Here is a 25,129-nt window from a genome sequence, read left to right on the forward strand (position 1 = left end):
TAGCCAGGTCATCAGGTATAAACCTTTAAAGTGCCACATAAAATTAAATATCACAATCATTATTCAAGTAACTGTTAAAAGGCAAAAAAAGATAGATTTAAAAGTTTTCTTTTCATCAATTTATAGCTTACTGTATGTTGATTTATATTTTTAAATTAAAGATATTTGGGACTATTTGCATTCAAGTTCAACAATAAACTAATCTAGTTTACTATAGTCGTTATTTTCATTATCAATTGAAGTGCTAGAATCTAGTTAGTGTGAGGGTGACTATACATCTAGCTTTACTTTGTGTAAAAGTTTATGCAGAGTCCTGCTATGTGCATGGTCAGACATTCATCAATTTTGCTGAAATTATAAAACCTTAGTTGCATTCAGAGGATCCGCAAACTTATTTCTCTTATCTGACGTAGTCAATGGCTGAAAGTTAATGCAGAATGCTGTCATAATAATAGATACACAACAGTTCATAATGATGTCATAATAATAGATACACAACAGTTCATAATGATGTCATAATAATAGATACACAACAGTTCATAATGATGTCATAATAATAGATACACAACAGAGAACACTTTTAAGCAAGAAGAAATTAAAAGTTGCTTTCTTCAGAACATTAGTCTCTGTTGTCAAACCAATTAAAGTTCTTAGTGATGAAAATATAAACTTGGCAAACTAAGTAAAAGCAAATTAGACAGCTGCTTCTCCTGAGCAACAAAAGCTTTCTTTTTTGTTTATACAAAGTATGTACACTTTATCAGGCTCTGTTCATATCAAATGTTATATTTCTACTGTAACCTCTAAAACGTCACACCTTTGAATGAGTACATGTATAAAAATTTGTCTAGTATATTGTAATTCTGTCTTTTTATTAGGTTCTACAAGCTTGAAGTTTCAAAATGAAATTCTGTTCAAAAATTTGTGTTATTCTAACTACATACTTTCACTGAAGATTGAACGGTGCTATTGCTGTCTAGAAACAGGGACTTGCCTGTGTATACAAATTAAGGCTTAAAAGTGTTAATCTATACAGATTATATTATAGTTACTTGAATATCATTTCATAGATTTCTATTGGTCAGGTTGTACAATGCAAATTTTTCCTTTTCTATTCAATTAGCGCCTGTGCTTACAATATCTCAGAGCTGTCCTAGGTGTGCTGTGCATATTTCAATGATGTAAATATGCAACCATGTCTTCTACAAGCACCTACGAGGTTGTCCTACATTTTTAACCAAAATTGGTGCTACCACTACTGCATGAATTAAATTGTGTAGCAAAACAATATTTGTAGCACAATCGTTCATTTGTACAAGAAAGAAGGAAACTGAAGTATTATATTAAAAATGTTAGGGTGATCGATTATAGTCTGCAATATTAAAACACCAATATTATGAAATTCCTCTTTACTTACTAAAGTCATTTGCAATTCTTTGCTTTGCTTGAGTTTGGTATCGGAAGTCTACAATTGTTCCATCTCTTAAAATATGAAAATGAGAAAAATTGGAGTGGGCAGTTGCATGTCTGTTCTTATCTATTAGTGTGACAAAATATTCTCTCATCCGTTTCAGCATTGCCCTAACCTTTACCAAACACCATGAGAGGTGTAGAAAAACTTGCACCCTTACTAGCCATATGGTGAATTTTGTGAATTGTGGTCAAAATGAATTTTCTCACAGCATAACTAAATAATAAATAACTGAGGGGCAGGTTTTCTGTGTTAGGTAAGATAACTCTTGCAAAAACAAGAGCGCACATATGCTTTGGGGTCTGTTCACTAATTTTCAACCGAATTAAAACATTAAAACATACATGTAGCCATAACTGATTTCAAATCAATATCCATTTAAGCTGTCCATCACATCTAAAAATATTTATCACTGCGTTTGAAATATCTATGAAATTTGGTTGAGTATTGCTAAGAAATAGGATATATAAACCTACAAGCAAGGTTGGAGACACCTGTGTAACCGCTGTTCATTATACCTCACCTTTGTGTCATCTCTCTTTTAGGGAAGCTGATTGTACCTCCCTTTCCAAGGGGTCTGTCATGATAGTAGTCTGGTTGTTAGCTGACTTTTATTTTTTGCATGTATTTATTCCCATAAACAAGGTTTGAGACACCTGTGTGAGTGATTGTGGTGAGAACTACTCATTATATCCTACCTTCATGTAGTCTCCCCTAGGGAAGTTGATTGTGTCTCATTTTCTAATGGTTTGGCAATCCTGGCTATCTGGTCATTTGCTAACCTATTTTTGGTCACCTGCGTTGAAGTCCAATTAACCATGTACATGTATATATACATGTACATGGTTAAATTAACAACCATGTACATGTATATATGCATGTAAAATTGTAACAGTGAGCAAGTCAACATAACCATTATGCCTGGCTTACATTTGTTTATTGAAATATTGAGTTTTACAGAAAATGGTGTATTGCTGGATAATGTGGTTTTAACCCATGTGGCCCGCCCACAGTTACAGTTGGAACAACAATCACACATATCATTAGTTTGGTGGTTACATTTCCAGGTATTTTGTGAAATGTATTGCTCTATCTGCGCAATCCGATTTGCCAGTTTAATAGAAGCCTGCCAAGTCTAGCTTGATAAGTCTTGAGACTAGTTCAGACCAGCTTGACTTTCAGTGTATTTGGGCATGAGCTATCAGCAAAATACCTCCGTGTACAGTTTTTTTGTTGCTGGCTTGGTCTTGGTTTTGACATGAGTCTTTTTTGGCTTGCTGCTTTTTCCACCAGCCGGCTCAAGTTGTGTGAGGGCTCCGTGTTGGCTTCTTCAGCTTTCACGACAAATGGACTCTGGCAGCTCTACCGTTCACAGCCATTCAAAGTATTTTTTTAAATCTCCAGTAGTGCCGATTTGGCTAAAGAGGGTGTACCTACTTGTTCAGTCTCATTCAGCCCAAAGCTTTTCCCTTAGTACGGTATCATATTTTGAGTCGGTCTTAGCACGTGGTTCGAATTCTGGTCAGATGTGGCTCCATGGAAACACAACGTGTTTATCATAAAAAAGACTAATGATGCACTAATCCAGTCTGTACAAGCATTTACATCTTTGTTCTCCATCTCTTTCACTGGTGGCCCCATTGCCTTGTTCAAATCAGGTGAGCCATCTTTTCATACACACAGTCAGATTATTTTAGTTTGGGAGGTCATCTAACCACTTCTTCTTTCCTGAAGTTGGTGGTCTCAGCTTGCTTAGCATATCCTCACACAAATTGCTAGGCTTAAGCTGCTGCTAATAACCTATCTCATTGGAGTCAGAAAGTTGTGTATCATGAATTGGGTCCCGTAGCACTGAAGTAGTAGTGATCCATGATTGAAACCATTTTTCGCGAAATGAATATTTGTCTTGGCGCTCGCCATACATCATTGTAACACCCTACTCTAATTGAATGAGATTGATTCGTACGATTTTTAGGTTTGCCCAACTTTCACAGCATTCTGGCTGGCTGGAAAACTGTGCTGTATTGAAACTGGTGCTGGTTTTTCTAGGCTTGCAAGCTGGGCCAGAAATTCTGAAGCTTTGTAGCATTATTGGGATTGGTGCCAGTTTTTCTCCCTGTGTTCCTGGTTCAAGAAACAACTTCCAACTAGCAATCATTTCTAGCTTTAGAACTGCAAATTGTAGTTTGGCCTTGCTAAAGTCTCAAGTCATTTTGAGCCTGTCTGCCTCCTATTATAATTTAGTTCCTCCTTAGTAGTACTCTAGCCAGAGCTTGATCCAACTCGTTCGAAAGGCATAGTTGGGCTTTTTCTGGGCTTTGTTCTGTATAAACAACTAGCTTTGTTACTCTGCCAGATATTTAGGGTCCTACAAAAAATCAGGTTTGCGGACTATGGTTTTCAAACTGTCGTCTATCTTTGTTTGTAATCTTAACCTATTTATGGTTGGAATAGAAAATGGCACCTCTTGATTTACAGTTAGATATTTATCATTACTTAACAAAGCATCTGGTGTGTTTACTCCTGCCTTTTTTACATTTCTGCCACATATTCATGTACCAGATGGAGTTTGTGAATCAGGTTGACATTGCAGCTAATCTAGAAATTGTAATTCCTCTCCTACATGAGGGTGTTTTTTGGTTTCTCTTTGGCTTATTGTCACATTTTCTGGTCACTTCTCATTCATTTTGGCCTCAGTTTATTAGTAGCTGCCTGAGCAAACTTTCAGCTTTCTATTATGTGTTATGCTCAACTATTCAATCACCTGAGAGTGATATGGAGTGTTTGATTTATCTACACATTGCAGTTGACACATCTCTGCCAAAAATTTACTATTAAATTATGCCTTATGTTTTTGTAGACCTGTTATGACAAACCCATGTAGCAGAGCACCTGCTTATCTAGTGTGTCATCTACTATCACAACAATGGCTTCAAGAAAAGCCAGCACATTTGGTTACCAGTTAGTGGTTGTTTAGCAAAAGGGTTCATTTATTAGCTTTCTGTCTCTTTATATTAGGCTTTCAAAGTCTACAGCCACTTTCTACAATGGCCAGCTAGTTTACAGCCTCTGCCTCTCTCTCTCTCTCTCTCTGGCGTTCTATGCATCACAATTTGGTACTATGGGCAACCCCTGACCAGCCCCCTTACCACTACTGTCAGACATGGCCAGAACAAAATTCAACGGAGCTGACTGGTCCTCCTGCCTATCACATAGTAGGCAATAGGACACGCTTGCCAAATGGCAGTTTCAATGTCAGCCAAACAAAAAATAGAGCACTCTTTGGGTTGCTCATTGGGATATATCTAGGGATCTTACCTATCTTATCTAAGGATACATCTATCTGATCTCAAGGATTTCCCAGATACTGCAATGCTTCCGAAGCTCTCCTTCTTAAAGTTCTAATTGCTTCTGGGTCAGCTTATCATTATTTGAAAGTACTTGGTACATTGTGCCATGGATGTGTCAATAGATTCCTTGTCAATTACTCATCGGTTGGTCTTTGGTCAATTTTGCAAGGCAGCGATTAGACCCAACTGACCAACTTTTTGTGATTGGTGGCATGCAAACTTTATATACAGTCAATCAGGTTTGATGAGTTAGAGAGTTCATTCAGTTGTACATTGTACTGCTGTTCTAGACTCATACTTTAAACCAGGGAATGTATCAATGATATAATAACACGGTATATGTAGTACGCAGGTTATTTTAAGATACATTAACAACATTGATGATTATATACAAATCAGGGCAAGATAAACTAGAATTTTTATATCTTTGGTAATTATTATGGTGTTATAACACTGAGCATCTAAATAAACATTACACTCAGTTAATAAATGAGAATGAGATCACAACTTTTAATATAAAGCAACAATCAATAAGAGGAACATGATTCTTAATCACATTATATCAACATCCCCTTTTCCATGATATAAGTTCTTAGAGAGATTTTCTATACAAAACTATTTAAATCTAATGACATTGCTTCCAAAAGTCACGATTTTAATCTATCACATTGTTTTAAACATCTGATGAACTATGCTGATTCGTGGAGCTCATTGGAGTAGTGTTGACTCATACCTGGTGAGGCGTTCAATTCAAGCAATGGCGGTGAAGGTCGTTGTACGTTTTCATTGTATTGAGGGTTGTAAGTCATCTGTGGCACAGCTTTTGCGACTGGTTGAGTTTCAGGTCTTGGAAGTATATCAATTCTGCTTGTCCATATGTTTTTGCCACTGCTTTCATTGAATACTGTGCAATACCTGTCAGAAAGTTTTTCTATCACCTTACCTTTTGCCCATTGACTATTTATTTAAATTAAGCTTTTATTTAGTACATGCCTGCTAAGTGATATAGGCTGAAGATATCTGGGAAACTGATCATATTTTGTTTGAGTCACAAGCCTTTTCGATTTTTCTCCAGTAAGCAGAGTAAATGGGAAGATTTGTCCAGAGTTTCTCTGGTAGGAAGTACAGACTTGGTAGACTGCCCAAACATTTTTTTTGCAGAAGAATTAAGAAGATGTTCTAGCTGCCAGTGTATTATTGCATTCTAACATAAACAGAAAAAGACCATTTGAGTTCTTCAGCATTTGAGGAATCTTGCCAGTAGATTCCACTATTTGATTTGCCTTTCTTGTAGAAGTGGTAATAGGGTTGAAACCCCATATGCTACAAAAAGATGTGAGCTCATATACAGTAAACTGCAGTTTATTATCAGACTGAGCTGCAACTAACATTCCTAGGATTTATAGTCTAACAAATGTCTTTTTTGCATATACCAAGGACTTATTTCGCGAGGTTTCTTTCAGGATTTCATTCTCCAAGTAGTCAGTAAGATGGTCGACTATGACTACACGGTCTCTGTTTTTTTTTTGTAGATGTACAAATCCATTCCGACTTTCTCCAGAGAGCAACTGTGGTTTCATGATTTGGAATAGCTTGCTGTTATTGGTTTGATGCATCCATGGCACTTCTGACTCATTGTTCTGTGTTTATTTTATGTCTTCAGACATCGATGGCCAATATACACAAGACCTAGAACTACCAATGGCAGCAACTCCTTGATCACTAAGAAGTAACTCTCACAGTATCTCTGTTTGGTATGTCTGAGGTACAAAAAGCAGGGATCCTTAATAAACTACTTAATCTACTACATCTATCTCAACCATGGGTGATAGTAAAACTTTATATTATCATCCAAGTGCTTGTGAGATGTTGGCCATCCAGCGGTGATAAGTAGGTTAACTTTTACCACTTGAAATTTTCTCCAGTAGCTAGTTTTATCTGCTGATATGTTTTTGCAGAAGCCAAAGCATGTTATTGAGGATAACATGAGTTGAGGTAAAATATAAATTGTTATACCTACTTGAAAGACCTCTTTTTCAGGATTTTCATTGCTGCACAGTCAGTCTACTGAACATCTTGATAGCATGTCTGCGGTAATCTGTTCAGCTCATGCCTGGTAAATTATCTAGAATATATAGTGTTGTCATAATAAAAGAATGAACTGCAGCTTTAAATATGCCTTTAGACGACATTGTCACCAAAGGTTGATGATCTGTTTGAATAGTTACATCAAGGTTCCCAAATACATATTGATCTAATATCTGCAATAGCTCAACCTCAATTTTTATCCCATTCTTGCCAGTAGCTCTTATCCGATAAGGGCATGGTTATTTTTGTATCAGTAAGACTCCATGACGCAAGCGCTATTAGTTTGTCGTCTTGAAAGAGTTCACTTTTTAGCCCATAGATGCTGGCATCAGTTTGTACCGTCACTTGTTTATTCACCTCAAAGTACTTTAGTGTTGAGCCTGGTGTGGTCAGCTGTTTGAGCCTGCCAAAAGCTTTTTCTTGAACAGTTTTTTACAAAGAATCTTTCTCTACCAGACTCATGAGTTGTTATAGTTGTTCTGATTTTGGCGAACAGTAGGGATGGAAGTTAGAGAAATTACTTGCATGAGCGAGAAATCTTTCAACAGTCTTAGTGATTTTTGGAGTTGCCATGTCCCTGATGGCACTTGTGTTGTATGGATCCTGTTTAATATGAGTGTGACTCAATAAGTGTGTGTGCGTGCGTGCGTGCGTGCGTGTGAACTTGTAAATGCATGCAATTGGGGACTCACACCGGAATTTAACAGACAAATTGGGGACGTTCGGAAATTGGGGACGTCCCCAATCTTTTAAACCCTTTTTTCTTATAAAAAACTAAAAAATATATAGTTTAATCCAACTCCCGACAAAATCTGAGCACTGTCCCCAATTGCCTGCAATTGTACGAGAACATCTGTGAGTGTGGGTGTGTGAAAAAATATGTAAGTCCCCATAAAGTTTGTTAAATTCTTACACACATTTGACCTGTTTCCATTTGTGAGTAGGCAAATATTTTCGGAGTTTTCTTCTCATAGAAACTTTTTACCTAACAATTGGGGACATTATATCTTATTGGGGAGCTAATTTCTACCTTGTAAAAACTCACAATATTTGCGAGTTGCTACAAGAATGAAATTACAAGAGATGAAAACTCACAATATTTGTGAGTGAAAAGTCACAATATTTGTGAGTTTTTTTTTAAATGTAGCTTCGGAAGCAAATTGAGCGTTTACACTATTTTTGAACTTATGTTTAGCTAAAGGCGATATTTGCTCTTCTGCATTACAAATGTATTTTGTAGTTTAGCATTTGCAGAGTTTTTTTTACAATATAATGTATTTGGTCAGCAGTTATACACGCTCAGCAGACATTTGAAAGTGTGTCTCGTTTGCTTCCTTCAATAGTTCAGGCCTTTAATAATCCTTGAGAGCTCTTGTACTTTTTCAAATATTCTCACATATGCATCCTTCTTTACTTAATAGCTTTTATTTTAAGTATGGTTGTAGTTTATACGCAATAAAAAAAAATTGCGCTTTATTATTCAAAAGATTTGTTTGAATTCATTACTTACATTTCTTACATAAGTTATAGCTGCATAAAATCTCAGGTTAATTTCACATAGTCTTAAGCATAAGATCTCTGTACATGTACTTTATTGACTTCAAATCTTGATCCATTGTATGTCTTTGCAAGAACTTTACTACATCATTCTTCCTTGATATTTTTAGACTGAATAAAATATTAAAATAAAACATGTAGCCTCCAATGCTTTCTCTAACTCGTTTACATTTTTTCTATATCTATGAATAATAATGGTCAAAATTCTGATTTAAAATATATTTTAAAAGTTAACTTGAATGTCTGATAATTTTGGTTCAAAACATTTAAAACAAACATTATTAAACCAATTTCAAGTGTCTCTGCAAATTTGTAATCTGAGATCTGTATGTTGTTAGAATTCAATGAAATTTTCTGGTTTTTCTTTCTCAGACCAACGGTCTATCATTGAACTTTTTTACTATGTAATATTCTTTCATCAGCTCCACTAAAAAACTTTCGTTGCTGTTTGTCAAGGTAGTATATCTTTAGAGAATGAAACAGCTACATGGAAAATTCTGCCATACATTTATCGCTCCTCATCGAAAATACTTATAGTTGTTTTAGAAAATATATATATTTCATCAAGTTTATATTGAGTATGTTAACAATACCAATCTCTTTATCTAAAGCTTGATTGTAATTAAACTCTTATGTCCCTATGCTTGCTTTTCATGTATGGCTTGAAAACAATGGAATTATACAAGTTTCTAGTTTAACCAATTGCGGTTATCAATGTGTAAAACTAAGCAGCAGTGTCAACATTTAATGAATATATTTAATTCTTTTTGGCTTTTGGATTTTTGAAAAAGTGCTTGTCATCACCTCACTTGTTCTTTTTACTTTTTTTTATAATAGTTAACTCATGCTGACGCAATGTAAATATGTTGATGACTGGCATTGCTAGCAGTATAAAATGAGATACGGCAACAAAATTAATTCAGTAACGCAATTAAATTTGTTGTCTGTTTATGTCAATCGCTAATGGCTTAACGCTGAGTTATCCTTTGTACATCATACATGTGTATCATCATTAATAGTTCCTAAAAGTAAATTAAAAAAGTGTCATAATATGTATATTTATTACTCAACAAAGATTTCATAGACAACTATAGAACTTTTGAACTGAGTTTGAAGTAAAAATGAAGTCATGCATAACTTTTAATAGCATAATTGTGAAAGTGTGCACATGAGATTGCACATGAAATTGTCCACCAAGCACATGAAATTGGCAAAAAATTAAGTATACAAAAAAGCAAAGTGTTTTTGCATACTCGCAAACAATAAAAATATTTTTTGGGGTGTTAAATGGGTGTGAAATACTGACCGCAAATAATCGTCAACATGAATGATTTTTTAATGTTTATTTTGACTTCATTCATGGGAATGCAACATATTAAAATTTTTTTAATTTTATTGTAGTATTCATCATATATAATTTTAGCTGGATTTCAGTAGTGTATATATGTAAGAGCCTAATACGGTTCAGTGAATGCATGAAACTTTGTTTGTTATACGATACAAAGCCAAATGCGCTTAGCTAACGTCTCAGCACTTAAGCAATGCATACTGAAAATCTATATATAAATATCAGTGTCTTTTTGTCTTTTATTGTATGTTCATTTATAATAAGTATGCATTGTTTTAACATAACAATGCATAACTTACATGACTCTCTCATAAGCTTGATTGATATGATAAGCAAGAATATTGCAATCAGTAGAGAGCTGTAGTAGAACTGAAACAGGCACAGTATAAATTACACAAATATATAAAAAGTACACAGAAATAAATGCAGTACACAGAGATAAAAAAAACACCTTCATTTGAAACCGTCATTTTTATTACCCGTGCAAATTCGGGCAATCTGCTTGTTTTATATAAAGCAAGAGAGGCTGCTACCTATTTGTAAAAATTCACAACAATAAAAAATCTAAAGAAGTTAGACCAATATAAAGAAAAACATTTTTTATAATTAAAACACAAAATGAAAGTAAAACTTCTGTTGATCACCAAAAGATACCAAATAGTAGATCCCTGGTCAAAGATTTTCAAAATCACACTGGCAAAACTGCTAGCAATTTCTTGTTAACTGTTTTTTTAATTATTCTTGACAAAGTTATTACTTGCGCTGTTTTAATTAAAAAAGTTTACAGGTAAACATTGGTTATTTTGCTATTTTTAATTTTGTTCCAAAAACTTTGCAATTATTTTTTATAGATTGCATTGTAACAAACTAATTTTAGATATCAATAGCGATAGGGCAATAAACTAATTATGGTGCTGTTGTTATAGTGATTCCTAATTTGAAGTAAACAGTTTTATGAGAATTATTCTATAGCGGGCCATTGACTACTTCTGTTGGAAAGCTTACCTACAGTTTTAATGTTTGAAAAACCGACTCATTTAACTTTTTGTTGGTCATAGTTGCTTGTTTTTCTAATAGTTACTTTAAAAAACTCTCACAGCATTGGTAAAATTTTCGTGCTATTTGAGATTTGTTTGAGCCAACATGTTATCGCTTCTCAACCTTTGCCTGTCATACATTTAGCCTGTAGTGTCTTGCTTATGATTATGTAACATCGCAGAACCACAAGTTAAATATAGAGAACAAAGAAACTTATTCAGTACTGCTGGTCATCTGTAATAACAAGATTATAACATTGGATGCTTTACACACCAAATCAAAGACAAATAAGATGTTTACTTCCATAAAATTTGTGCTATGCAATTTACCAATATTCAATGAGTTTATTATTTTCCATTTACTCCATTCTATAATATTCTATTGGCACAAGGCTTTATTGTTAATTAAAAACCAAGCAGATGCAGTGAGTGAGACATGTTTTTTACTAAAATAGTAGCTTGTAAATTTCACAGACACTGCAAATAATTTGTCAATAATTTACCTAGGCTTGAGATTTTGAACTTCATTTGCAATATCATCCAGTTAGCCTCAAACAGAACAAATTGTATTTGTTTTGTATTAATGATACTCATGTTCACATTCACTTTAAATCACATTGTTTTTACTATGCCAATCTTTTTAAGAAAATGCGTACTTATTTGCCAATATAAATAGTTTTAAAAATGCATCAAATTACTGCTCAGGCGCCAAAGAGTAATGTTATATGTTTTATATAGAGAAAATAAAGTGAACCACCTGTAATAATCAAGCCGGATCATATTTTCAAAATATTACATCTGAATTGATGTTGCACACAAAGATCACTGTTATCATAAACTATACAGACATAGATCAATGTTGTCAAATATTTCCCATGGAAACATCCTATTTGACATTCGCAAGAATTTTTTATAGATTGCAGTGTAGCAAACTAATTTTAGATATCAATAGTGCAATAATTTACTTATTGTTCTATTGTTATTGTGATTGCTAATTTGAACTAATCAGTTTTATGAGAATTATTTTATAACTGGTCATTGACAACTTCGGTTGTAAATTTTATCTACAGTTTCAATGTTTGGAAAACCCATCTAATTGTACTTTGTATTACTGATAGTTGCTCTTTTTTCCATAATTACTTTGAAAAAGTCTCACGGCATTAGTGAATATTTGATGCTGTTTACGATTTGTCTGACCCAACATGTTATCGCTTCTCAATCTTTGCCTGTCATACCTTGAGCCTGTAGTGTCTTGCTTATGATTATGTAATATCGAAGAATCAGGAGTTAAATCTGGAGAACAAAGAAACTTATTCAGTACTGCTGGTCATATACAATAACAAGATTATAACATTTGATGCTTTATACACCAATCAAAGACAAATCAAATGTTTACTCTCATAAAGTTTGCTCTTGCTAGCATATACAATTTACAAATATTTGATGAATTTAGTATTTTCTGTCTACTTTGCTCTACAGTATTCTATTCTGCGCAAAGCTTTATGGTTAGCTAAAATGCAAGCAGACTCAGCAAGTGAGACATGCTGTAAATGCTATGGTGGCTTCAAAATCCTCAGACACTGCAAATAGTTTTTAAGAATCTACCCAGGTGCCGGGTTTTAAACTTTATTTGCAACATCACCTAGCTAGCCTCAAACAGGAAATATTACATTTGTTTTGGATTAATGATAGTCATGCTCACGTTCATTTCAGATCACTAAGCCCATTTTTTAAGGAAATGCGTACATATTTGCCTATCTAAACAGCTTTCGCAGTGCATCAAATCACTGCATAGTTTCCGAAGAATTATCACATGCATCTTAAATAGAAAAAATAAAATGAACAAAAGCTAACAATCAAGACAAATCATATTTTTAAAATATTTCATCTAAATTGATGTTGTTCCCATAGACTACTATTATCATACGCTATACTGACATAGGGCAATATTGTCAAATGATTTATTTGATAACATTATGAAAAACAAAACGTAATATGGAACACAAATTAATTCTTTAATTGGACTATCGAATTTACAAAGAGTTGAACAGTTACATTTTAAAACAAATATGAAGGGTATTTCTTATAAAACCTTTTTCAATTTCTCAAAAGAAATTTAGTATTTTGACAATTTTAATGCAATTTAACCATGAGCAACTTATACCAGAAGAAAATTATGATAGACAATAGAATTAGATCACCCTAACTACGAAAGGTTTGAAGTCATGTATTTACTGACTTGCTTTAGTTTTTAATTTAAATTGTAATTGGAAAAAATCTTTTAAACCCAAAATGCATGATTCTCAAAGTTGATTGTTGAAATATCACACTTCCAAAGTTTTTTTCTTTTGCATCACATTAGATAGTTCGGTTGATGTACCGGCTTGCACGGCAAGAACTTTAATAGTGAGTGATTATTGCAAAGCTGTTTTCTAGTGTCGTTGTTTTTGAAATAATTTTTGTTTAATACCGTCGTTTTGGTATACTTTCAGTGTTGGTAGAGAATCTCCTGAACCAAGTAAATATTATTACTTTCCACTTATTTTCTGCTAAACATTAAGCAGCAAGGGTCCAGGTAATCATGATGCAACATCAAACAGCAACAAGATCTATTAATAGAACAAAGGAAATTATGCAATACGGTTACTTGCAGGCAATAATAAGATCATATGGTTTGCGACTTATACACAGTCTCTCATCCAGAGAAGAAATTTTTTCTTTAAAGATATGCTCTCCATAACATACTACACTTAAAAATATTTAACGGTTTTAATTACAATGCTAATTTTATATGAAGCAAGAGAGGTTGATAATTGCTTATAAAATTCACAATAATAAAAAGTCTGCAGGAATGATACTAATTTGCAAAAGTATTTCTGATAATTTAGACACGAAGTTAAACAAAAACTTGTGTTGAGCACCAATAATTACCAACTGGTAGATCCCTTGTAGAAAATTCGCAAAAGCACACTTGCAAAATTGCCTGAAGATCCTTGTCAACTGTTTGTTATTACTGCTGACAAAGTTATTACTTTTGGTCTTTTACTCTAGGAAGGTCACAAGCCAAAACTCCTGTTTTGTCAATTTGTAATTTTGTTTGAAAAACTACTCAAGTCTTTTTAGAAATTGCATTGTAAGAAAATAATTTTAGATATCAATAGCAATAGTGCAATAACCTACTTATTGTTCTATTGTGATTGCTAATTTGAACTAAACATTTTTTTTAGAATTATTCTATAGCTGGCCATTCACTACCTTTGTTGAAAAGCTTACCTATAGTTTTAAAGATTGGAAAACTCATCTCACTTTACTTTGCGTAGCTCATACATGTATATAGCCACCCCTTTTTATTAATAAATGCTTTGAAAAAGTCTCACAGCATTGATAAACTTTCTGCTCTGTTTAAGAGTTTTCTGAGCCAACATGTTTATGACTGTTGAAACTTTGCCTGTCATACATTGAACATGTCTTGTTCTGCTTATGATTATGTAATATTGAAGAAGGATCAATTAAACTTAGGGAACAAAGAGACTTATTCAATACTGCAATCAGTAAAGTTCAGCGCTGCTCATGCACAATGACAAGATTATAACATTTTCTGCTTGTACACTAAATCAAAGACAAATAAGATCCTAAACTCTTATAAAGTTTGTGCTCAATAGCATAGACGCTTTACAAATATTAAATGAACTTAGCATTTTATGTCTACGCAGTTCTATAATATTCTATTCTGTGCGCGGCTTTATGGTTAGCTAAAAACCAAGCAGATTCAGTGAGTGAGACATGTTGTTAATGAAATGGTAGCTTGTAAATCTCACAGACACTGCAAATAATTTGTCGAAAATCTACCTAGGCACAAGATTTTAAACTTTATTTGCAACATCAGATAGTCATGCTCACTTTTATTTTATATCACATGGTTTCCACTATGCCCATTTTTTTAAAGACATGCGTACATATTTGCCAATCTAAACAGCTTTCACAATCCATCAACTTACTGCACAGTTGCCAAAGAGTTATGCCATGTGTTTTGAATCGAAAAAGTAAAGTGAACAACAGTTAACGGTAAAGACGAATCACCTTTTCAAAATATTTCATATTATTGGATGTTGCTCACATAGATGATTATTATCATAAACAATACTGACTTAGTTAAATATTGCCAAAGGTTTCACGTTGAAATGTTATACTTAAAAATTTATTAAATACTTAAAGAATTTGATAGTTACTGTCTATTTTTATTTTTAAAAACTTCAATATGAATTAAAAGCCAAACAGGCATAGCAAGTGAAATGTGTTTGACAGGTTGTATTTTGTTTCACAGATTCTGAAGATAAATAATTCTGGCAAATACCTACTTAGCGGACAGCAAATCACCTTTAGTTGCAATATTGTCTTTTAGCTGTACACAAATTATATTATATTTGTATTGCATTAGTGTTGTTGTCTTGTGTATGTGTGCCAATTATGGGCTCAATAGTTTCTATCATGCAAATATTTGAAAAAAAATAAATATTTTTTAATACACCTAATAATTTTCGTACAAGAATTGGTAAAAATCCCAAACTAATAGGTTAAATGACATACACACCCATGATAATAATTCCAAAACCGAAATGAGGATATATTATCGCAATGCTATTTCTATTATTTGGTTAAACTAATGTTTGCAAAATTAATCGTTGAAACAACAAACACATCTCCAATTTCTCAATGTTTCATGAATTTTTTATGGATGAAAGTATACTTAATTTATTCATTAATATTCTAAAAGTAATGGTTGTATTTTAATTAACGGTTTTGATAATATTCGTAGTTATTGAAACAGAATTGAAAAATTTTATGACTATATGTACAGTTATGATATTTGCTTTATGTTTTTAAACCAATGGCCATACAAGCAAATGTTCATGCACTGATATTTTTACCATCAATTTGGGAACATCTTATTACAAATGTTTTGAGATTGGTGGCGACTAATTGTGCTCTTATAATCATTGTGTAATGTTCCAAACTAATGGTTGTAATATAATAAGTATTTTTTGTGGTATTCATATTTCCAAATTAGAGATATTTTATTCTTTGTCATCAAATGTAACAACAAACTGAAGGAAACTTTTTGTAACATCCTTGATATGAATTAATACTATGTATGCACCAGTAAATTTTGACAATTATTTCAAACCAATGGTTAAAAGATCATGCAAACTCGTGGTTATATTTGAAGCCTCAAATTAGCAACAACATAGCACAATGGCGTTGAGATGCTATATCACTCAAACTGCTTTTGTAATAATTGCTCAATATCCCCAAGCAAATGGTTAAAAAATCATACAAGCTTTGTGGAGATAATGAAGCGAGCATTAGGGACATTTTATTACAGATACCTTGAGCTGTTGTACGACTGTGAGCAGAGTTGCATATTGGCCAACTTCCCAGAATAGTTACATAATTATAAACACTGGTGATGGTATTTTAGCATCTATTTGGGGACGTCTTGTCACAATAGCTATGAGATGCTTGATCACTGTGTGTAGATTGGTAATAATTGATCAATGTTTCAATCTAATGGAAGCAAAATCATTCACAGTTGCAATATTAGTTTTAGCACAAAATTGGTGAAGTCTTCTCACACATTCGCTTTAAGATGGTTGGCAAATAAGTGTGCACTTACAATTATAGATCAATTTTTTCAAGCTAATGGTTCAAATATAACTAAAACTTCCTGTGATATTTGTGCCATTAAATTAGAGAGATTTTTCCTCAGCCCAGATGCTTTGAAATGATTAGTGACTGTAAGTGAACTTACAAAAATGTGTAAAGTCATATGCATATGTGATAATAGTTCTGTGATCAAATTGAGACATCTTGGCATGATGAACTTACATGGCTTAAAACTGCACATTATTTTATCATAATTGGTTAACGCGACCATACAAATGTTTAAAATAGCGTAAACATGTCTGAGATATTTGGCTGTCAAATAACGGCCATCTTACAGCAACGGTTTTTAGATTGTTCATGACTGTGAGTTCACACATAATAATTGTTCTATGTCCCCAAATTAATGGTTAAAATATCATACACACCTGTGAGAATAATTTTACCATCAAATTGGGGACATATTGTTGCAATGGTGTTGACATATTCTATGACTGACTGTGTTCTTTTGTTATAATTGATCAATGTGCTCAGGAAACTGCTTAATAAGCATAATTATTGGGATTGATATTTTGGCATTAAATTTGGAACATCGAGCAGCAATGGTATTAGGAACGATGATGACTGTGATTTCAAATAAAATAATCAGTCAATGTCCCCAAATCAATGGTTAAAATATCATGCACATCTGTGAGAATAATTTTACCATCAAATTGGGGACATATTGTTGCAATGGTGTTGACATATTTTATGACTGACTGTGTTCTTTTGTTATAATTGATCAATGTGCTCAGGAAACTGCTTAATAAGCATAATTATTGGGATTGATATTTTGGCATTAAATTTGGAACATCGAGCAGCAATGGTATTAGGAACGATGATGACTGTGATTTCAAATAAAATAATCAGTCAATGTCCCCAAATCAATGGTTAAAATATCATGCACATCTGTGAGAATAATTTTACCATCAAATTGGGGACATATTGTTGCAATGGTGTTGACATATTTTATGACTGACTGTGTTCTTTTGTTATAATTGGTCAATGTGCTCAGGAAACTGCTTAAGAAGCATATTTATTGGGGTTGGTATTTTGGCATTAAATTTGGAACATCTAGCAGCAATGGTTTTAGTAATATTCATGACTGTGATATCAAATAAGATAATCAGTCAATGTCCCCAAATCAATGGTTAAAATATCATGCACATCTGTGAGAATAATTTTACCATCAAATTGGGGACATATTGTAGCAATGGTGTTGACATATTCTATGACTGACTGTGTTCTTTTGTTATAATTGGTCAATGTGCTCAGGAAACTGCTTAAGAAGCATAATTATTGGGATTGATATTTTGGCATTAAATTTGGAACATCGAGCAGCAATGGTATTAGGAACGATGATGACTGTGATTTCAAATAAAATAATCAGTCAATGTCCCCAAATTAATGGTTAAAATATCATACACACCTGTGAGAATAATTTTACCATCAAATTGGGGACATATTGTTGCAATGGTGTTGATATTGTCTATGACTGACTGTGTTCTTTTGTTATAATTGATCAATGTGCTCAGGAAACTGCTTAATAAGCATAATTATTGGGATTGATATTTTGGCATTAAATTTGGAACATCGAGCAGCAATGGTATTAGGAACGATGATGACTGTGATTTCAAATAAAATAATCAGTCAATGTCCCCAAATCAATGGTTAAAATATCATACACACCTGTGAGAATAATTTTACCATCAAATCGGGGACATATCGTTGCAATGGTGTTGACATATTCTATGACTGACTGTGTTCTTTTGTTATAATTGGTCAATGTGCTCAGGAAACTGCTTAAGAAGCATATTTATTGGGGTTGGTATTTTGGCATTAAATTTGGAACATCTAGCAGCAATGGTTTTAGTAATATTCATGACTGTGATATCAAATAAGATAATCAGTCAATGTCCCCAAATCAATGGTTAAAATATCATGCACATCTGTGAGAATAATTTTACCATCAAATTGGGGACATATTGTTGCAATGGAGTTGTCATATTCTATGACTGACTGAGTTATTTTGTTATAATTGTTCAATGTGCTCAGGAGACTGCTTAAGAAGCATATTCATCGAGGTTGATATTTTGGCATTAAATTTGGAACATCGAGCAGCAATGGTATTAGGAACGATGATGACTGTGATTTCAAATAAAATAATCAGTCAATGTCCCCAAATCAATGGTTAAAATATCATACACGCCTGTGAGAATAATTTTACCATCAAATTGGGGACATATTGTTGCAATGGTGTTGATATTGTCTATGACTGACTGTGTTCTTTTGTTATAATTGATCAATGTGCTCAGGAAACTGCTTAATAAGCATAATTATTGGGATTGATATTTTGGCATTAAATTTGGAACATCGAGCAGCAATGGTATTAGGAACGATGATGACTGTGATTTCAAATAAAATAATCAGTCAATGTCCCCAAATCAATGGTTAAAATATCATACACACCTGTGAGAATAATTTTACCATCAAATTGGGGACATATTGTTGCAATGGTGTTGACATATTCTATGACCGACTGTGTTCTTTTGTTATAATTGATCAATGTGCTCAGGAAACTGCTTAATAAGCATAATTATTGGGGTTGGTATTTTGGCATTAAATTTGGAACATCTAGCAGCAATGGTTTTAGTAATATTCATGACTGTGATATCAAATAAGATAATCAGTCAATGTCCCCAAATCAATGGTTAAAATATCATGCACATCTGTGAGAATAATTTTACCATCAAATTGGGGACATATTGTTGCAATGGAGTTGACATATTCTATGACTGACTGAGTTATTTTGTTATAATTGTTCAATGTGCTCAGGAGACTGCTTAAGAAGCATATTCATCGAGGTTGATATTTTGGCATTAAATTTGGAACATCTTGCAGCAATGGTATTAGGAATAATCATGACTGTGATCTCAAATGAGATAATCAGTCAATGTCCCCAAATCAATGGTTAAAATATCATACACATCTGTGAGAATAATTTTACCATCAAATCGGGGACATATCGTTGCAATGGTGTTGACATATTCTATGACTGACTGTGTTCTTTTGTTATAATTGGTCAATGTGCTCAGGAAACTGCTTAAGAAGCATATTTATTGGGGTTGGTATTTTGGCATTAAATTTGGAACATCTAGCAGCAATGGTATTGGGAATATTCATGACTGTGATATCAAATAAGATAATCAGTCAATGTCCCCAAATCAATGGTTAAAATATCATGCACATCTGTGAGAATAATTTTACCATCAAATTGAGGACATATTGTTGCAATGGAGTTGACATACTCTATGACTGACTGAGTTATTTTGTTATAATTGTTCAATGTGCTCAGGAAACTGCTTAAGAAGCATATTCATCGAGGTTGATATTTTGGCATTAAATTTGGAACATCTTGCAGCAATGGTATTAGGAATATTCATGACTGTGATATCAAATAAAATAATCAGTCAATGTCCCCAAATCAATGATAAAAATATCATACACACCTGCGATAATTTTTCTACAACCAATACGGGGATATCTCTTTATGATAATATTTCTACTAATTTGTTAAACTAATGGTTACAAACTTGCTGATTAAAATACCAAATATTCCTTTGTGTTCATATTGCCCTCTAAATAGTTGATGGTAAAAAGTACAGACTCCCTATTAGACTAGCATTGAGCGAATTTATGATATCGTGTGCACTTGTAATAGTTTGTCAATTGTACCTAAATAACGAATATACTTGTATACTAATACCAACACACTTTTCTTTTATGTTTACATCATACATCAGAAAAATTGTATGACAACATATTTGAGACTATTTTTGACGGTTTGCAGTTACAATAACCGGCCAATTACTTCAAAAAACATTGGCTGTAGTATCATACATAATTTGGATGACGTACACGCCTTCAAATGGAACAAAGTTTATTTCAATAGTACCGAGATAGCTCAAATCAGTGTGTGCAGTGATAGTATTTATTTAACACTCCCAAGCTAATGGTTAAAATATTTTGCATACTTTTGGTCATATCTGCACTAAAAATTGAGTCAACCTTGTTATTAAACTTTTGAATAGATTACAATTAAATGTATGGTTTTTGCAAAGATGGGCAACTCAATATATTTTTAAGAAAATGTAATAGAAGGCAAATTTTTGGTACGGATAACACGCTTTATTAAACATAATTATATTTTTATAAGGTAAAAGTTATTGGGCTTACATTAGGCATATTGGAGATACCAATGCTTCATTTCCAAAGCTTGATTCTAATATGTCTCTGCTTATGCTTGGCTTTTCATGCATGGCTTACAAACAAAGGAATTGCGCAAAAGTTTAATTTAAAAGTGGTAATCATCGTGTGCAACCAAACAGAAAAGTACGACTAAAATTAACTGTATCCAAATTTATTTTATTTCCTGATTTTAAAAAAAATACTCACATTTGCTTGCCTGGTTATTTTTACTTTTGTTTAAAAAAGTTAACTCATGATCGCGCAATGTAAATTTTCCTATGGCGGCTCTTGGTAGTGATAAAATGAGATGTAGCAAAATACTTTATCGATTATAGTAATTAAATTTGTTGCCTATTCAGGGCTTAAGAGTTCTATGAAAACTATGTTAAAATGTTTACCTTGAACATACTCGCGTTAAATGTTGAAAAGTCTTAAATCTAGATAGACATCAGCCTGCAACCCAGGCCTGGCTGTTTGCAATTCAAAACCTTAACTGGAACAGATCACCGTAAATTCTGTGAAGCAATTGATTACACTGAATTTATTACTAAACATAAAAGTCTAAGGTCGATTCAACCTTTGCGCACCATACATGTGTAGAATTAGTACTTTAAATAGGTTTAATAAAGAACTATTAAACTGCTAAGTTGACATTTGGGGAAAAATTAAGTGATGGATAACTTTTACAAGCACATTTACGAAAGTGTGGGAAAAGTATCACATACCGACAACTCCAAAATGGTTGAAAAAAACAAAAATAAGCCAGAGTTATCTTCTCTACGCAAAAGTCCCCGTTTATTAGATAAAAAATTCATACATGTGTGTGATGTGATGTCCCCAAAGTTAGTGTTAAATTCTCATGAGCTATAACTGAAAAACGGATAAGATGACAGCTCCAAAAATCAGTGCATTTGTAAACCCAACAAAAAATGTTTTAATATGTTATTTTTTAAAGCTCCTAATGATAGATGAAAATTGTCCTCAAAGTGATGGTAAAAATATCGCGTCCCCAATTGCATGCGTTTACAAGACTGTGTGTGTGTGTGTGTGTGTGTGTGTGTGTGTGTGAACTTGTAAATGCATGCAATTGGGAACTCACACCAGAATTTAACAGACAAATTGGGGACGTCCCCAATCTTTTAAACCCTTTTTTCTTATAAAAAACTAAAAAATATATAGTTTAATCCAACTCCCGACAAAATCTGAGCACTGTCCCCAATTACCTGCATTTGTACGAGAACATCTGTGAGTGTGGGTGTGTGTAAAAATATGTAAGTCCCCATTAAGTTTGTTAAATTCTTACACACATTTGACCTGTTTCCATTTGTGAGTAGGCAAGTATTTTCGGAGTTTTCTTCTCATAGAAACTTTTTACCTAACAATTGGGGACATTATATCTTATTGGGGAGCTAATTTCTACCTTGTAAAAACTCACAATATTTGCGAGTTGCTACAAGAATGAAATTACAAGAGATGAAAACTCACAATATTTGTGAGTGAAAAGTCACAATATTTGTGAGTTTTTTTTAAAATGTAGCTTCAGAAGCAAATTGAGCGTTTATACTATTTTTGAACTTATGTTTAGCTAAAGGCTATATTTGCTCTTCTGCATTACAAATGTATTTTGTAGTTTAGCATTTGCAGAGTTTTTTTTTACAATATAATGTATTTGGTCAGCAGTTATACACGCTCAGAAGACATTTGAAAGTGTGTCTCGTTTGCTTCCTTCAATAGTTCAGGCCTTTAATAATCCTTGAGAGCTCTTGTACGTTTTCAAATATTCTCACATATGCATCCTTCTTTACTTACTGGCTTTTATTTTTAGTATGGTTGTAGTTTATACGCAATTAAAAAAAATTTGCGCTTTATTATTCAAAAGATTTGTTTGAATTCATTACGTACATTTCTTACATAAGTTATTGCTGCATAAAATCTCAGGTTAATTTCACATAGTCTTAAGCATAAGATCTCTGTACATGTACTTTATTGACTTCAAATCTTGATCCATTGTATGTCTTTGCAAGAACTTTACTACATCATCCTTCCTTGATACTTTTAGACTGAATAAAATATTAAAATAAAACATGTAGCCTCCAATGCTTTCTCTAACTCGTTTACATTTTTCCTATATCTATGAATAATAAAGGTCAAAATTCTGATTTAAAATATATTTTAAAAGTTAACTTGAATGTCTGATAATTTTGGTTCAAAACATTTAAAACAAACATTATTAAACCAATTTCAAGTGTCTCTGCAAATTTGTAATCTGAGATCTGTATGTTGTTGGAATTCAATGAAATTTTCTGTTTTTTCTTTCTCAGACCAACATTGAACTTTTTTACTATGTAGTATTCCTTCATCAGCTCCACTAAAAAACTTTCGTTGCTGTTTGACAAGGTAGTATATCTTTAGAGAATGAAACAGCTAGATGGAAAATTCTGCCATACATTTATCGCTCCTCATCAAAAATACTTATAGTTGTTTTAGAAAATATATATATTTCATCAAGTTTATATTGAGTATGTTAACAATACCAATATTTTATCTAAAGCTTGATTGTAATTTAACTCCTATGTCCCTAGGCTTGCTTTTCATGTATGGCTTGAAAACAATGGAATTATACAAGTTTCTAGTTTAATCAATTGTGGTTATCAATGTGTAAAACTAAGCAGCAGTGTCAACATTTAATGAATATATTTAATTATTTTTGGCTTTTGGATTTTTGAAAAAGTGCTTGTCATCACCTCACCTGTTCTTTTTACTTTTGTTTATAATAGTTAACTCATGCTGACGCAATGTAAATATGTTGATGACTGGCATTGCTAGCAGTATAAAATGAGATACGGCAACAAAATTAATTCAGTAACGTAATTAAATTTGTTGTCTGTTTATGTCAATCGCTAATGGCCTAATGCTGAGTTATCCTTTGTACATCATACACGTGTATCATCATTAATAGTTCCTAAAAGTAAATTAAAAAAGTGTTATAATATGTATATTTATTACTCAACAAAGATTTCATAGGCAACTATAGAACTTTTGAGTTGAGTTTGAAGTAGAAATGAAGTCATGCATAACTTTTAATAGCATAATTGTGAAAGTGTGCACATGAGATTGCACATGAAATTGTCCACCGAGCACATGAAATTGGCAAAAAATTAGGTATACAAAAAGGCAAAGTGTTTTTGCATACTCGCAAACAATAAAAATATTTTTTGGGGTGTTAAATGGGTGTGAAATACTGACCGCAAATAATCATCAACATGAATGATTTTTTTAATGTTTATTTTTACTTCGTTCATGGGAATGCAACAGATTAAAATTTTTTTAATTTTATTGTAGTATTCATCATATATAATTTTAGCTGGATTTCAGTAGTGTATATATGTAAGAGCCTAATACGGTTCAGTGAATGCATGAAACTTTGTTTGTTATACGATACAAAGCCAAATGCGCTTAGCTAACGTCTCAGCAAATAAGCAATGCATACTGAAAATCTATATATAAATATCAGTGTCTTTTTGTCTTTTATTGTATGTTCATTTATAATAAGTATGCATTGTTTTAACATAACAATGCATAACTTACATGACTCCCTCATAAGCTTGATTGATATGATAAGCAAGAATATTACAATCAGTAGAGAGCTGTAGTAGAACTGAAACAGGCACAGTATAAATTACACAAATATATAAAAAGTACACAGAAATAAATGCAGTATGCAGAAATAAAAAAAAACACCTTCACTTGAAACCGTCATTTTTATTACCCGTGCAAAATCGGGCAATCTGCTTGTTTTATATAAAGCAAGAGAGGCTGCTACCTATTTGTTAAAATTCACAACAATAAAAAATCTAAAGAAGTTAGACCAATATAAAGAAAAACATTTTTTATAATTAAAACACAAAATGAAATCAAAACTTTTGTTGATCACCAAAAAATACCAAATAGTAGATCCCTGGTCAAAGATTTTCAAAATCACACTGGCAAAACTGCTAGCAATTTCTTGTTAACTGTTTTTTTAATTATTCTTGACAAAGTTATTACTTGCGCTGTTTTAATTAAAAAAGTTTACAGGTAAACGTTTGTTATTTTGCTATTTTTAATTTTGTTCCAAAAACTTTGCAATTATTTTTTATAGATTGCATTGTAACAAACTAATTTTAGATATCAATAGCGATAGGGCAATAAATTAATTATGGTGCTGTTGTTATCGTGATTCCTAATTTGAAGTAAACAGTTTTATGAGAATTATTCTATAGCGGGCCATTGACTACTTCTGTTGGAAAGCTTACCTACAGTTTTAATGTTTGAAAAACCGACTCATTTA

The sequence above is a fragment of the Watersipora subatra genome, chromosome 3 (genome assembly GCF_963576615.1).
Source record: "Watersipora subatra chromosome 3, tzWatSuba1.1, whole genome shotgun sequence".
Classification (NCBI taxonomy): Eukaryota; Metazoa; Bryozoa; class Gymnolaemata; order Cheilostomatida; family Watersiporidae; genus Watersipora; species Watersipora subatra.